Source organism: Hirundo rustica, chromosome 5 (assembly GCF_015227805.2).
Source record: "Hirundo rustica isolate bHirRus1 chromosome 5, bHirRus1.pri.v3, whole genome shotgun sequence".
Classification (NCBI taxonomy): Eukaryota; Metazoa; Chordata; class Aves; order Passeriformes; family Hirundinidae; genus Hirundo; species Hirundo rustica.
The window spans coordinates 1,611,527-1,628,058 of record NC_053454.1 but is presented as its reverse complement, the minus strand read 5'-3'; the positions used below and the strand labels follow the sequence as shown (position 1 = coordinate 1,628,058).

The window sequence follows — 16,532 nt, the reverse complement described above, 5'->3', positions numbered from 1 at the left end:
CAATACAAAATCTGCCAGGAGAGCTGGGGGGGGGGGAAAATCCAGTCCATTTGCAGAGAACACGGCCAAGTTATGAAGTAGTTTCTTGGGATTTGAGTTTGTGGTTTGAGTTGTGGATTTTGTTTGGTTTGGGGGTTTTTGTTTTAGTTGGTTGGGCTTGGAATGTTTTTTCTTTTTCACTCCAGGATGCAAATTCTGTTTACAACAGACATTGCAAGACAGGAGATTCCAAGAAGTGCTGGTGAGTCTGGCAAAGCATAGAATCAACCATTTGGGTTGGAAGGGACCTTAGAGCCCATCTCATTCCATCCCCTTCAGGGCAGGGACACCTTCCACTAGCCCAGATTCCTCCAAGCCCCATCCAACCCTGCTTGGACACTTCCAGGGATCCAGGGGCAGCCACAGCTTCTCTGGACGCCCAGTGCCAGGACCTCCCCACCCTTACAGGGAACAATTCCTTCCCAATATCCCATCCAGCCCTGCTCTCTGGCGCTGGAAGCCATTCCCTGTGTCCTGTCCCTCCATCCCTTGTCCCCAGTCCCTCTCCAGCTCTCCTGGAGCCCCTTTAGGCCCTGCAAAGGGCTCTGAGCTCTCCCTGGAGCCTTCCCTTCTCCAGAGGAACATTCCCAGCTCTCCCAGCCTGGCTCCAGAGCAGAGGGGCTCCAGCCCTTGGAGCATCTCCGTGGCCCCCTCTGGGTTTGCTCCAGCAGCTCCACATCCCTCTGCTGTTGGGGATCCAAGAGGTGGACACAGCACCCCGGGGTACTTCAGGGATAGGTGAGCAGCACTCAGCAGGAAACACGGACATCAAACAGTGCTGGTTGCCCACCCAAGTACCTGAAGCCAAGACAGACAGGCTGACCCCATCCAAGGGGCTTCCTGGAAAGCCTCAACAAGGATTTGAGTAGCTTTCCCTGCCCCATTCCCTGCCTTGACCAATCTTAGCAGAACATTCACCCTCCTGCTGCTGTCATGACTGTGGTTTTCCCACCAAGAACCCTCCACCTCCCCTTGGGGCTTTCACCAAGCAACAGAGATTTCAAACAGAGCCCTAAACCCCTGATGAAAACCAGACAGGTCTTTCAAAGATAGAGCAACCCCCAAGTTTGCATTTCCCTTTGTGCTGTCTCTTGGTGACCTGCGTTTCACAGAGCCCGCAGCAGCGCTCACAAGGTAACTGCAGCCCTCCCCAAAACCAAAAGCATCCAGCTGGGATTCCAGCAGCCTTCCCAGACAGGAGCAGAGCTGGTCCCTGAGGATGGGCATGGTCACCCCTGGGAGCGTCGTGGCTTCACATCAAAGTCCCAAACAGCAGCCAAATTGCTGAACACAGACATGAAACACAAAAAGTGTTAACCAAGGCTAGACTGTGGCTTGCTTTCTGTCCTGGAACCGCTCTCAGCTGCTCTCTGGGGCATTGAGTTTAGAGCACTGCAACTGGGGAGCTGGATGCCAGCAGGAACGGGGAGCTGGGGCTTGCTGCAGGGCTCCTGGAGCCTTCCTACAAGATCTTATCACCTGCAGGCGCCAGAGGGGAGCCACTCCAACCATTAGCAACATCAGCTGGAGTCCCTCTTCCAGGTGGGAAAGGGACCAAGATGTTCCTCCAGTGTCACACGGGACATTTCCAACACCATCAGCAGATTGTGCCTGCCCCACAGCACCCAAAAGCAGCCAGTCTCCTCCAGGCTGGAGCTGTCACATCCTAGCTCCTTCAGACTGGGAGGGAAGTTGTGAAATGAGGTGTCTCTACTCTCCCTGTGACCTCACCACATCCAAATGTGTGTCAGATCCTATTTTTTTCAGCCTCACCGTGGCTGTGCAAAACCACCCCAGTACGGGCTCAGAGTGCTGTCAGCACCTCCTGTCCCCAGCCTTCCTCACGGGCACTTCAGAGACAGGGAGCCATCTGCACTGATTTGGGAGGCAGGATATCGAGCAGATATCCTGTGAAATGAGCGATCCCGGCCTGATCCAAGTCCAGGTGTGCACAAGTCAAAAAACAGCTGTGGATGCACGGCAGCAGCATCCCCACAGCTCCACCTCCAAGAGCTTTGCTGCCTCTCCATTCACAGCTTGCTCCCTTTTATAAAACACAACTGATCCAGAGCCTGTCCTTTAATTCTAACAATAAAGGCACAGAAAAGAGGGTTTTAAAGCGATAAAACAGCACCTGTGCCAAGGGCTCCTTGTTAAACTCATCTCCACTCAGTGTCTCCTACATGGAGCAGAACACAAAAGGTCACTCATTACCTGCAAGGTCTCAGAGCAATCATTGTAATGGAACAGCAGGGACTCTTCTGAAAAGGAAAAGTAATGTCCAAAGCAGTTGTCTACTGGAGGAGCAGTCAGGGAAAAAAAAATCAGAGGATGAGGTTTTGCCCTAGCTGAACTTTTCAAGCAAAACTCCTTCAGCAGTCCCAGCTGGTAAAGGAGCCCAGGAGGTTTGGTGGCAGCTTCCAAGACTGAGTTGGGGAAAGAAAAAGAGTCTAGGGAAAGAGAAAACACAATTTTTAAAGTTACTAAACTCATGACAGGAATCCAGCCTACAGCCAGCTGTAAAGCTGTTCTATGTGAAGATGCAGATCAAGTTAAAATCACTGAATTGCAGAACAGAGACAGCCCCTGGTGCAGCAGTCCTGGAAATCAGAACTGAGGCTGCCCAGAACAGGGCAGCTGCACCAGGTACCTGCAGGAAAATCTCCCAATTTCTGAACTCCCTTCCACCAGACACCTTTAGCACACAGAGTTCAGATATTCAGTGGCTGCACAGCTCAGGGTGTCACTACTCAAAGGCTCCCAAAGCTCAGCAAGCCCCTGGGTAACAAAAACTTGTCACATTACATTTCATTCTACTAAAACAGCTCAGTCTTGAGTTGTTCCACATCAGAGATCCTGCTATTTGCAATCAGGGCTAAGCCACTTCTCAGAAAGACAAAAAAAAAAAAAGCAGGGAAACTTTTTTTCTTTTTCTCTGCAAACTGATGCTTCTGTCAGCCCCATATGGGTCTGATGAGCAGCTTATCTGCAGCTCAGTGTTTTTCCTCCTGGTGAAGGCTAAGGAGGAACAAACCAGCTCCCACACTGTTCCTGTCAGTAAGCATCTTCCAGAGAATCAGGCAGTTTGAAAATAATCCCAGTCTTGTTAAGATACGATTTAGACATACACACAACCATAAAAGAAAATCAAATCAGTGTTTTCCCTCGCCGAGTCCTTTTCCTTTACATCACAGGCTGTTAGCTGCACTCTTCAGGTGATGTTTCACCTGATGGAACAGAGCAGGAGTTTCAATAACATCTCCCCCAGGGGCCATTCCCCTCACTAAAAGGGAGGGGAACGAGATGTGGCAACGAGAGGAAACAAAAATATCCGTACAAATAAAGAGCAAACAAATCCCAGTACCTGCCAGCGTAGGAAGAGCGACGACAAGGTTGGAGCTGCATCACATCAGTCACTTTTATCTTTTATCTGCACCCACCTTTGGCCTAGGACTGCCTTGGCCAAGCCCAGGCAGACGCCAGCAGCGCGAAGCTCTTGCCCGCATCAGCCTTGCCAAACCACGAGCCTGCGTGCCCGATTTGTCTGTGCCAGCTTTGCAGCTTTGCAAAGTCATGCAAACCCAGGGACCTGCCTGCCTTTTATTTTATCAGAGAAATGCCTGTCCCAGGGCACGGGGTTAAGATTCCAGCCTCACGATCAACGTGAGTCAACACCGGCAGCGGAGCAAAGCTGAAGAGCGCATATTTCTCAGCCCTCTCGGATTCAACAACTGCTCTCGGTTTACACAGCAATTATTCAAATCTCATTTGTCACACTGAAAAAGGGAATTAAAAAAAAAAAAAAAAAAAAAAAGAAGGCAGCGAGAAAGCAGCAAGCTGGGTGCTCAGTGCAGGCCAGCTTTCCCTGTGAGTCGCCTCATCAGGATTTGAAGCTCAGCTGCCTCCAAAATCCAATTTCAGAGCAATTTCGATATGTTGTGTTACTGCATAATCAGTGCAGCATCATTAAGAGGAAGACACGGGTTTATTTTCTTTTTGAATTGGGATTTTTTTTTTTTTCCCCACCCTCCAAGATGAGTTTTGATATCATGCTTAGCAGGGAACCAGAGATAAGCCCCGTGCCGGGTGAGAGCTCTGATGTTTTTATAAAGCATCTTTCATAAGGCAGCGAGGCAGACGTTAAACAGGAAGCGTTTATTGACTTTAAACTCACTCCATAAAACATTTACACGGGCAAGAGGAGAAACAGGAGCTCCCAACAACCCAGTTAAAACAAAGATGGGTCCGTGCATTGTTCTAGATCTCAAACACTCCAGGCTTTAAGGCTGCAACAACACTCCTGGAAAAAGTGAAATGAGTGGAGCCATCCCAGTCAGGGCTTCTTAATCCTCGGCCTCTAAGGTCGCACTTATCTCCCACTGTCCTTTAGATAACGGGTGGGGAAAAAAAAATCACTTCAATATGGTGGAAATGGCCATGGAAATGTTACAAAAAGAGCAGGTGGAGGGGAAAGAGGAGCTGAGCCACTCACTCACTGCAGGGTTTCAATGACTTTGGAGGAAAGCCGAAGACCCTGTTTTCCAAGAGAACCAAGAAGGCGACTGGAGCCAGTTTGGCACTTGATCAGCACCATGTTAAATCAGCAGAAGTTGGTCCTGAATGGGCTCAGAGGGACATTAAAGGTCCAGAGCCTTCAGCCTCCTTATACACCTGGCTCTGATTTCAGTCAACACCTCTCCTCAAAAAGATCCTTAAAATGTTCTGATACCCTCGAGCTACAAGCTTTGGGGATCTTTTCATTACCAACTATGAGTACAGAAGCTCTGTCTAGGTAATTTATTATTATTTTTAAACTATTTTTCCTTATTAAGTTGACAAAGGAGATGTTCTTTACTGGCATCCAGCGGTGCAGCCCGCTCCCAGTCTAGCAGGGAAGCTTGGAATTCCCCAGACCTAATTAAAGGCATTTCCCATTAAACATGATGTCCTAGGAAACACTTCAGACGCTCTTGACTGCCACACAAATTGCATCCCTACCTCCTCCTGAGGTTGCTGACAGAGGCCACATCTCAGATCCCTCTTTGCTGCCTTCCTCCTGCTGGTCCAACCAAGCTCGTTGCTTAATTGAATTGAAGCAATTGAGATGTTTAATTAAATTGGATCAGTGGCTCCTGACCAGCCCTCAGCTGAAGGGCTCAGACAGTTCCCACTGTCATTTTTGGGGTCACAGGAGGCCAGGCACCCTCAGGAAGGATGCTGAGAAAGCCTGTCAGTTATTCCACCTGAAACATCCTATTTTGGATTGGTCTGCAGGCTCCCATGTGTTATTAATCCACCCCTTGCCTCGATGAATGCAGCCCCAAGCCCTCACACCCCCACACCAGCAGGAATTACGTTTTTCAAAACACACCCATTTCTTCCTAACCCAGTGCAGATTTCTGTGTTTTGTTCTACTCATTAGCTGCAAATGAAGGAAGAGCTCCTATAGTCACACAAAGATTTAGAAAATAAAACAAACCAAAAAACCATCAATGCCTGACATCTGGAGGCTTTGGCCCCAATTCCAGTGATGGGAACAGCTGATGTCATTTTCCTTTTTGTTCTGGGAACATCCGTCCGCGAGTTCCAACTGCACAGAACTTTTTAGGAAGAGGCACACGGGGATGAGAAAACCCCGGGCAGGAGAAGGACTCAGCCCCTTGCCAGGGCTTAGGGGGAGATGCCTGGAGGGATCTCCAAGCTGTTCTGCCGTAGAATTCCCACAGCAGACCCAATTCCCACACCAGGTGTGTGGTTGGAGACTCCTCACTGAAAAGAAACCCACACAGCACCGAAGCTGCTGAGCCATCATTCCCAAATCCCTCCATTCCCACCCTGGTGCTGGTTGCAACCTTCTTTCCACAGAAAGCCAGCTCCCTCCTTGGGAATTCCTCCACTTCAAAAAATAAAACAAGAATGAAAAAGACTTGTGAACTCGCTTTTAATAACAAACAGGAGGATGTGGCTTGTTTTTCCAAAGAACCCAGAGTTTGAGGTCTCATGAGAACACCTCCCTCCAATTTTACCCAGAGCAGAACCTAAAAAGTGTTTCTCACTCTTATCCTATGAAAAACCCCCACCTTGTCCCAGTTTCCCCCAAACCAATGTCAAGGTGCCTCACACCAGTCCAAGCGGCAACACCAGGAAATAAATAAGACTAGTCCCAGGCACTGCTTTGATGTGATGGGATTCCCTCCTCTCCTCTTCCCAGACCTTTGTCTAACCTGGAGCTCATCCCACCCCATTCCCACTCATTAGGTAACAGAGACAAGGAGTTTCCACCACCCAACCCTTGGTTTTACCAGGGAAAAATCCTTCCCTGCGTTAGAAATCCAGGAAGTCATTGAGACTCCACTTCCTTCCCTGCCTCCACTTTGCTGATGGGGTTTGGGATTAAAGATTCCCACTGCCCCAGAAATGTTATTTACAGAAGTAATTGGAGGGAATCATCTGGATTTGGTGGAACCCAGAGGCCTTTGGGCCTCCCATTAAACACAATTAAGATTGGCCAGGGGGTTAAATAGGGGAAGATTTAGGGTTTGTTTTTTGGGGGTGGGTGATAGAGGCCAAGAAAAAAGCAGGTGATGCACAGGCCTTGAACCATCAAGGGGTTGTTTTAAGCCAGAGGTTCAATTTTGGTCTGTTTTTAAGGAAAACCTTTGCAGTAGAGTGGGGCTCCACCCATGGTCCCCCTCCAAAGACAGGAACTGTGAAGCTCAGGGTTGAAATCCACCCTTTATTTATAATCCTGTCTTTTGCAGGAAAGGGAGCCCAGCTGGGCACATTGAAGTAGAAGATTCCCAACCACAACTGAATCCTGAAAGGAACTCCTCCATCACAACTGATTTATGGAAGGGAAAGCTATCTTTTTCTGCTCTCTTGGGGATCCCACCTGAGTTCCATCCTCCCCAAATATGGGGACAGACACAGGAGATATTCACAGGGAGGGAACCAGGCCCTCAGCAGGGAGACTGTTCCATATTCTGGGTCAGAGCCACAGCTCACAGCCGCTCAGCAAATTAATTATTGCTCTGAAGATCAAACTGTGGGCAAGTCCAGGGCCACATTTTCTCCCAGGCCATGCAGAGAGAGGTTTTGCAGCTCCTGAGAGGAAGGACAAGGGCACTTTGCTCCCCTATAGATTTTCCCCAGCCAGAGCAGAGGACACAGGGGTAAGTCAAGGTCCCTGGGCAGGAGTTCAGGCGCCTCTTCTCAAGAATAAAGTCCTAAGCAGAAATTAAAAAAAAAAAAAATCCAAAACCCAGTTTTGGATGGTGAGACACAGAGACACTCGCAGGTGGGCACAGGGATAACTCGATACCTGCTGCTTGATAAAACACACTCGAGCCTCTCCCAGGAAGCGTCTCTTACCTCCCTTTAGAAAGGAAATCCACATCAGCAGCCTCAGGAGATGTGGTTATTTTCCTAGACCTGCCAGGGGATTTTTTTTCCAAAGAGCTCATCTAAATCTGTAGCCCACACTGAAGACATTGGTTGAAAAAGGGACCAGATATTCAACCCTCTTCTACTTTGAAGTTGCCACCTGGTGGTTTCCCATATCCCTCATTCTTTCCCTTCGGAGGAAACAGCATTCATCAAGATCTGTGCAGCAGAAACAGCACCCAGAGAAGAGAAACCACTGCTGAACCAACAAATTTCCTCATTTCTCACCACCAGCACTCATTCAAAGGGGCTCCTCAGCCAGAGGCCAAAGTAAGTGGAATAATCAACACACAGGGTCCATTCCCGTCCTTCCTTCATCTCCCCCATCTCCTGGAAGCTGCTCCAAGCCCCTCACTGAGGCTTCACACAGCTGGATGGTGATGAGGAGCTCACAGCTCCCTTCACACCCGGTTTATTGCATCCCTTTCCAGCCCATGCTCTCATCAGGAATTCCATGGAATCCACGCTCTTGGCTTCCCCTGGGGAGGGAAATCTTGCTCCTTTCAGCTCATCCCTCACCCTTCCCAAGAACTTCTGCTCCCACAGCAGGCACCAGGAACTTTCTTGGCTCTTCCTTCCAAGAATGGCACAGAAATTTCTTCCCAGAAGCTCCTGGCAGCAGCTTCCTTTCCTTAGAAAAGGAAACCAGGACTCCTCAAGACCAGATTTTAAAAACCTTACATCCTGAAAACTCAAAATAAATGAACAAAACCCACCCAGAAGTCTTTACTGGAGCTGCTCAACAGTTCTCAGCTTCACTTGCATCACCTCCCCTGTCTCCCTTCACTCCAAACAGCCACAAAGGGACAAAAACAATCAGGAAAAGACAAAATTAATCATCCAAAGACAAAAATCAGAACTTACCTTGCTGGACAGAGAGGCCATTTCCATGAGGCAGAACCTTCTTTGACTCACTTTTCATCTTCCCAGGGCTCAGGGGGTGGAGGATGCAGCCCTCTCCCTCTCCTCCTTTTCTTCTGGCTCCCACAGGGGTCACCCCATTCATCACCACAAATCCTGGAAAAGCAACTCCTCCCCACCCCGGAGAAGAGGGCACAGAGTAAAGAGGTCAGGGCCTCTAATGAGGGTGGGGAGGAAAACGAGCTCTCCACCCACCCTCCCCTTTACCCTCAGCCGTTTCCCATAAAATCATTTACACTTTGGGCTGGGGGAAGCTCCTCAGCTGCCTGGGTTGAAGCTCAGTGGTCCAACAGGCCTGGAATGACCAGCCTGGGGAGGTTAATATTCAATTATTTAGTGTTTAGGCAGTGTCACCCCTCCCAGCAGGTAAAAGGATCCCTGAGATGTTCAGTTTGGTGTTCTGGGGGCGATGTTCAGCTGCTGCTTCCTGAAATCCTCCTGGAGTTTGGAAACACCTCTGGAGCAGGGTGGGATGGGGCACAAGAGTGGGGAGAGGGGAAATTGGGTTCACTTGGGTAGAAAAAGGGCTTTTTTTCTAGAAATTCTTCCCCCACAAACTGGAGATGCTGAGAAAAGCCACAGGGAGTGGTAACTGAGGTGAAAGGCCTCCAAAAGGACTGGGAGCTGTGGCTGTGAGGTGTTTTGGGAACTCCCGAATAGGGAAAGCTTAAAACATGTGGTTAGGTTTGCTTTTAGTTCTTATTTCCCTGGTTTTTCTCAGTGTTATCCCCAAGGGGTGCTCTTGTGGGTTGTAGTGAGTATGTCTGATAAAGGCCCACACTCCTGATACTTCCCAAGGATAAATTCTTGCCCTCATATTCTTCATACTTTGTCTCCTGGTAAACAAAATGGGAAATTTCAAGGAATCATGTTAAAAATAACTGGTCATTATATCATTACAGACTCCATATCTCAGGCAGAGGCTTTAATCTCATCTTTTGAGGAAAGGGGAGGGAAAAAATACACACCCAAGCACCCAGGATCTCATACTTCTGTGCTGTGGGACCTAAGGATGTGTTAGCAGATGCAAATGTCCATCACCTGCTCCTTATCCTGGCTCTGAAAAAAAATATTCAAGGACCTTCCTTGCAGTTGCAAAGCTTTACCACAACTGTGTTTTAACCTCTCTTCACTTTGATCTGCTCAGCTGCAGGTATCAGAGCCTTCCACTAGAAGGAAAGTTATTTGTTTATTTCATTATATCCTCAGCATAAGTTTTTTTTTCAGTTTTGCTTCCTGCAGGTGATTCCATGTTCCTGCAGGAGCTGATCCCTCGACTGGCACCTCCCTGGCTGAGCATCTGTGCCCAGGGATGGGGAGGGCACATCCTCCAAGCCCTTGGCTTGGAAAAATGACCTCTAATTAACAAGAAATGCAAGAATTCCGCTGTGAAAATAGTTTCCACCCAGCATGGAAATGAGCTCAGCTCTGGAGCACGCTGGCCCCAGCAGCTGGGGTTGTGCTGCTCATTTGCAGTGGGGTGGTGGGGCTCAAATCAGAGTTCAGGTCACCCATCAAGGGGGATTTCCTCTGCCCGGTCTCACTTTCAGTCCCTATTTGGGATCTGTCTTGCACTTTTCCATGGAAAGACCAACAACTTCATGGGAATGTTCTCAGTGTGAAGAGTGGAATACCTTTCCTTCAGGAGACTCTCTGATGACGCCACCACTGATCTCAGCAGCTCTGCTGGGACCAGAGCAGAACTCCGGCCTGTTTAACCCCTCTCACATAAAACCAGATTGAAATCAAATGGTTCTGTCAAATAGTTCTGTCAATCACTGCACACGGGTGTTGCTTTCCTGCAGGTTTGAGGTCAGGTTGTGCTGTCCACATGGGAATCCCACAGGATGTGTAGGAGATTTCTGAGGTCTCTCACCTCTGCTCAGGTGTCTGTTTTCATGAAACTTGAGAAAATCATTAGTTTTGTGACTGTGGAATTGGAGAAAGGGGTAAAAGGTTGCACCAGGGAGGAGTGGGAGAGGAATAACATCTACATCCACACATCCCACCCCGTTGTGTTAGAAAAGTACTCTGATATTTCCTGTTTTTCATTTTCTACACCAACAGCATCATTGCTTCCTGCTGGAGGTGCATGGAAACTGCTTCTGTTTGCCCCTGTAATGAAGAGAATAAACATCTTTGCAGCAGAGAGAAATGGGAATCAGGTTAAGGCACATTTAGCACCAGTCCCACCCTGCTCTCTGCAGGCACGTGAAACACGTTCTGCTGAAGCTGATATTTGCAGGGATTTCACCCCAAAGTGCAGCAGACTTTATATTTATTATTCTTATTATTTGAGGCACTCCAATGGATTTGTTTGGTTCATCCCATTTCTGTGATCAGGGAAATAATTCACTGACTTTTTATTACCGGGTAATGAGGGAAACAGGTAGAGGATTTTTTTATATATATATATATTTTTTTTTTTTTTTTCCCCCCTGGAAGCCAGTTTCCTAAGGAAATGAGGCCTATTCCACCGAGCTTTGTGGAGAGGGAGTTCAAACAGTCACAGTCTCAGGGGGTGCTGCCTGCTGAAGGTGCCACATTTTGGAGGTGAGGGGTGAGAACAGACCCCTTTTCTCTCCTCTGCAGCTCAGCACCTGTGAGGTGGGGCCTGAGAGCATGGAGCCAACTTTGGCTGAACCTTGGAGGCTTCAAAAACACAACATTCTTTACAGACAGCTGGGAGTGACCACGTTGTTGAGGACATCAAGCCTTTTACAGACCTTCGGGAAGCCACGTAGAGCAATGTCAGTGTCCATAATAAGGAGAACTTCCAATGGATCTCTCGTGTAGCTGAGCATGAGGAACTCAGCCATGAGACGCTTGTCCATGTGATAAGGACAGGAGTTAAGCTTTCTGTAGTTCCCCGAACTCCTCATTTCCCTCTTCAGCTTCGCTACACTGCCCTGGAATGGGTAAATCCCAGGAGGTCCCTGAGGGAGAGGCACTCAAGCACTTAAGAGCAATGCACATTTACAAAACCTGGATCCTGTAATAGCTCCCCGTGCACACAGGGCCATCATCTCAAATGGCAACAGCGCAAGACAGGTTAATAATAGTCATTGTTCCAAGATTAAATTAGGTAGACAGGAATGATTTTTGCAAGATTCATAATGGTTTTAATGATACTATTTAGTTACCAAGAACAATATATCTTTTCTATTCATGAGTTCCTGGAAATTGAGGATGGTGGGGTTGTAAAATACGTTTTTAAAGGCAGAGTTGTGAGCTGCAGCCTCTCTGCAAGTTGGTTGTATATTATCTAAAATTGTCTTTATCCAGTAAGGAGGAGAGAGACGTGGATGGGAACAGTGGGTCTGTGCATGGCATCTTGGGGATATTTGGCTTTTGAGCCAGGAGCCAGACTCTACAGGGATTTGAGGCCGGGTGAAATCCCAGGGAACACTTGCAGCCACCTTGCTGTCATTGCTTTAGAGGAAGTCATGCTGCCTGCATGACGCAGTTCGATATCAAGGTGTGGCCGCAGCGTATCCTGGACCCATCCAGCAGCTGGCCAGCCCCACTTGGGTCTCCCAGTGTAGCCCTCAGGACACCCTGAGGGTGACATTTCACCTCACCAGACGTGGTGGCAAGAAGGGCCCAAGGCTGGAAGAAGAGAGGAGCACGGTGCTCTCAACCTGGACTTAGGGCCGTGAAAACTGGGACACACTGAGTGCCCTGCACCAGAGGAAACATTTCTTTCTTGTGAACTGTCAGCAGAGGCTTTTTCCTAGAAATTCTGCAGCGTTTTGTGCTGTGCATTCTCTCTGAACCCATAAAACACCAGAAGATCTCCAGCTGCAGTGACGCCGCTCGGTCACAGCATTTGGCAACGTCCTCGCTCTGCTGGGAATTATTTCAAAAGGCAGTTTGCCATGGAAATGCACGCTGGAGTGGCCTGCAGCAGCAACAGATGGACGTGGAATCGCATCAAACCTGGCCTGAGGGCTTCTTCCTCACGCTGGTCCCAGTTAGAGCCACCTGAATTCACGGCTGGGTGACCCAGCAGACACACAGTGGGTCGGTTGCTCCGCCCCTACGAGCCCAGTTGGGTGAGAGCTGAGGAAAAAATATTTGGGAAGAAGCACGGAAAGTCTGGGAGGGCAGCTCACCGTGTCCCCACAATGTCAGATCGGTCTGTCCCTTGACAGGACAGCCAGGTCGGTGTTGAGACCCAGCTTTACCAACATCAGGGGACCACGATGACTTTTGTGCTGAAAAGCTGGGATCGTGCAGGTGGGTTTGCCAAGGCAGGTGGTTTGTTTTTTTTTTAGGGAACTGAATATCCATCCTTGGCAAAAGAGCAGCAGGAGGGAAGGAAAAGCGACGAGGCTGAGACTGGTGAGGGGCACAGGAGACACAAGCCCTGACTTTGGAGCAGGGAAACAATCTCCATGTGGTTTGGAGATGCAGGGAATGGCAGAGGAACATCTGTGACTCCCCAAGCCTTCCTTTCATCACCTTTCAGCACGTTTTGCCAAGATTTTGACAACATTTGTCCCAGTTCACAGCCTGGTCGAGGCTGGGAGTGAAGACACCCGGCTTTCAGCTCCTTATGGGAACTCACACCTTCTCCCAAGAGCAAAACCAACTTGTGTTCTAGGAACCCAAATAAACATTTTCATGGAAGGCTGCTGGCTGAACGTGTCAGTGGGGACATCTCCTCACACCAAGCTTCCCTGGCAGGATCAGGGGTTGTTGTATAAGGCTGTGTGTAGGTTCAGCAGCAGCTTTTAATGAGGAGAACTCCTTTTTAAATTTCATTATTAGATTGAAGCACATCATTCCAAAGCTGCTTACAAAAAAGCATTACAGGAAAAAAAGAATTACAGAGAGGAAGCCACAATAAAATTGTTCCTGACAACGTGCACAGGAGGATGTGACCCTCTCATGGTGGGGGTTTTTAGGTTGTCCTGTGCAGGGCCAGGATTTTGACTTTATGATCCTTGTGGGTCCCTTCCAACTCAGAATATTCACCGATTCTACAAAAAATTTTACTTTTTCTCCACAGCCAAGAATTATTTTTTTTTTCTGTGATAGAAAAGTCACTTCAGCCATCAGCTGCCGAGCCCTTTCAGCAGAGTCCAAACTGAGCAATTTCAGCTGTTTGTTTTTTGACTGAATACCTTTTAAGATCTTCCCCATTTCCCAGTGAGGGCTAGGCCCAAATTTCTGTAGGTAAACGGAATTTCACTTTAGGGAAGTCAAGGAGGCAGCACTCAGTAAGTGCTGGTGGGAGCAGCCCTGTGCTAACTCTGTCCCCAAATTCACTGGGGCTGTTGGAAATATCAGTAATACAGAAGGCACTGGAAAGGTGAAGGATCTTATCCCAGAGAGTGCTCACAGGGTAGATTTGTGGGTAAAAATGGGGAAAAATTTTCTAAAAGTTGTGTGCATCTTGTCTCACCACAGCTGCCCCTTGCTGGGGTGGAACTTCAACCCCAACTCTGCAGCTCCGAGCTCTGCATGCCTGAATCCTCTGTGCTGTATGAATGCTATCCTGCAGTGGGTTGATTAAATGTTATTAAAAGAAACCATTTCATCCCTAGGGGGGGAGAAAAAAAAAAAAAAAAAAGAATTTGTCAAACCTATTTAAATCTGCAGTCCCTGCTTGAGAAAAGTTTGAGGAGCCAGCTGGAAACCCTTCAGGTGCTGATGGCAAGAGCTCGTTTGTGATGTCGCAGAAAGCAGTGACCACAGAAAGAGCTACAAAAGGTTTAGGAACCCGCAGCGTTCCTGCTTGGTGCTGTATTAGTCTCTTTGAGAACAATAATCACATTCCATTTCTCCCCACTGCCTTTTGGTTCTTATAAAGACTCCGTCTATGATCTTATCTTTCCTACTGACTTGTGAAATCATCTCCATCAATCTGATAATCAAATAAAAGCAGGGGGAAGGAGAAAGCAGGGAACAATTCCAAGGTGTGCTCAGCGGTTTGGCACAGCCAGGTCTAACATCTCCTGGCCCTCACAGCTTTTGGTGAGCTTTGGATGAGGCTCTGCCCTCAAGAGAATGGAATTTCCCTGCTCAGTGATACAAGGGTCACTCAGTTGCACTCAGCTGGCAGAGGAGCAAAAGCATTTTCTTAGGGGGGAAAAACCCACAAGAAGTAAATTTTTCTTTCCTTTACACAATCAATCAACGTGGCAGCCAACGCCGTGCTGCCGCTTTGGGTGGTGTTTTAAATTCCTCATCTGAACTGGAGCAACAAGCCCTGGTGAGCTGCTCTCCCTGCAGCCCCTGCCCAGCCTGTATCCGTGTTCAGGATGGCGCTGGGTGGGGGAGATTTTGGGAATGCCACCGGCACAGAGCAGCATCGTCACCTCGCGTGTCCTCGCGTGGGAAAGGGGGCGAGGGAGCCTGGGCTCGGCCTGCAGCTGGAGCAGCAGCTCTGGAGCTCCCAGGTAAGAAAAGCTGGGAGCACAGGGAACAGAAATTCGGGAGCAACGCTGAGTTCACCCTGGTGATCAGACTAATTACCAGGCAGTGGAGCCTGCCTCTGCTGGGAGGTTTCCTCAAGCCCCGGGGTTATTCCCAATGGCATTTGCGATTTTCCCATTTTCCGTCTCAGGCGGCCTCAGCATCGGGGGTTGGGGATTGTGTTTCCTTGGCACATAGTGAGGCACTGGGGTGGGAATGGCAGGAGACACTGTGACCTACAGCTACAGTGGGACAGAAATTACTGTCCTGCCTCCAGGGCAGAGCTTGGCCCTGGAGAGGGAAGAGGGCCGAGCTCCCGAGGGCCGTGGAGGAGCTTGTGAAGGGGTGGGGAGGCACAAAGGGACATTTCTGTGGGTTGGTGTTGAACAACAACTTGTTCTGGGCTCTTCTTGAATGCCAGAAAGGGGAGATGCACCTACAGACAGCAGGGGAGCCCCATTTGGAAGGGACAGCAAGGTAAAGCAGTTTCCTTTCACTTTAATTGCCTCTGCTCTTCTCAAGCCTGGTTACAGGGAGGGCAGGGAATCACCTCTTTTCTCCTGCGTGTTTCCTGACAGAGCTACCAGAAATGAAGGTGATAAAGGGACTGAGGCACCTCTCCTGTGGAGATGGGCTGAGATACCTGGGAGTGTTCAGCCCAGAGAGGAGAAGGTTGTGGGGAGACCTCACAGCACATTCCAGGATCTGGAAGGATGACAGGGAATCCAGAGAGTGACTCTTCATCAGGAACTGGAGTGACAACACAAGGGGAATGGGTTCAAACTGAAAGGGAGGGAATTTAGATTAGAAATATGGAAGAAATTTGAGGGTGTTGAGGCCCTGGCACAGGGTGCCCAGAGAAGCTGTGGCTGTCCCTGGATCCTTGGAAGTGTCCAAGGCCAGGCTGGACAGGGCTTGGAGCAACCTGGGATAGTGAGAAGTGTCCCTGCCATGGGCATCTGGAATTAGATGTCCTTAAGCCTTATTCCAGCCCAAACCTTTCCATGATTCTGATTTTTCCACTCCTCTCCACTGAGCTGGCAAGAGCCAGGACAGCAGAGATGTCAACACAGGGCATCCTCACTTGAGCAAGGGGGAATTTTCTGGATTACGGGGGGCATTTTGGTGTTTCCTCCTCAGTACCTGAAGCCAGATAAAGTGGAATGGGAAGTGAAGTCTCATTTTTTTTCACAGTGGAAGTAAAACCTCCGAGTGCAGTGCAGTTCTCTCTTGATTCACTTCTGGAGTTCAAAGCTAAATGTCTTTCTGAGAGAGATGCCCTGGCCAAACACAAGCTCTGAGTCTCCTTACAAAGGCTAACAGGGTGAAGTGAAAAGGTCTCTTCCATACAGGAGTTCAGGTCTTCTTAATTTAATACTCTTGTCCAGGCTTAACAATTACCATTTTATTGATTTAAGGGAAGTAGCAGAGAACATGTGGGCAGCTTGTGTATTTCCTGATCCTATCTCACAAATCAGGCAAAAGGTTAATTTTCATTCAGGAAAAATGACGTCTTTAAACTGAAGTAAAATTATTTTTTGAAGGAAAAGAAAATCAGGAAAATAATAAAACCAGGAAAGGCTCCTTTTTTTTTTTTTTTTTGCATTAAAGCTCACGTTGGGCTCTTGTTGCCTTCCAGATCATATTTGTAACGATTTGGGCAAGGTTTCATGATGACCACAGAGCTCAGGGCCAAGGCTATGGGC

The 16,532-nt window shown here is 48.5% G+C and overlaps 2 long non-coding RNA genes across 2 annotated transcripts; one reads left to right on the top strand and one right to left on the bottom strand.

Moving 5' to 3' along the window:
• Positions 1-5,964: 5,964 nt before the first annotated feature.
• On the bottom strand, positions 5,965-8,563 carry LOC120752495 (uncharacterized). The gene is made up of 2 exons (XR_005700726.2): positions 8,347-8,563; positions 5,965-8,113 (listed from the first exon to the last, which is right to left on the bottom strand). It is a non-coding gene; the product is annotated as an uncharacterized LOC120752495 (long non-coding RNA).
• Positions 8,564-8,668: 105 nt separating this feature from the next.
• LOC120752496 (uncharacterized) lies at positions 8,669-10,525 on the top strand. Its single transcript, XR_005700727.1, has 3 exons — positions 8,669-8,769; positions 9,306-9,556; positions 9,631-10,525. It is a non-coding gene; the product is annotated as an uncharacterized LOC120752496 (long non-coding RNA).
• The last annotated feature ends 6,007 nt before the right edge of the window (positions 10,526-16,532 follow it).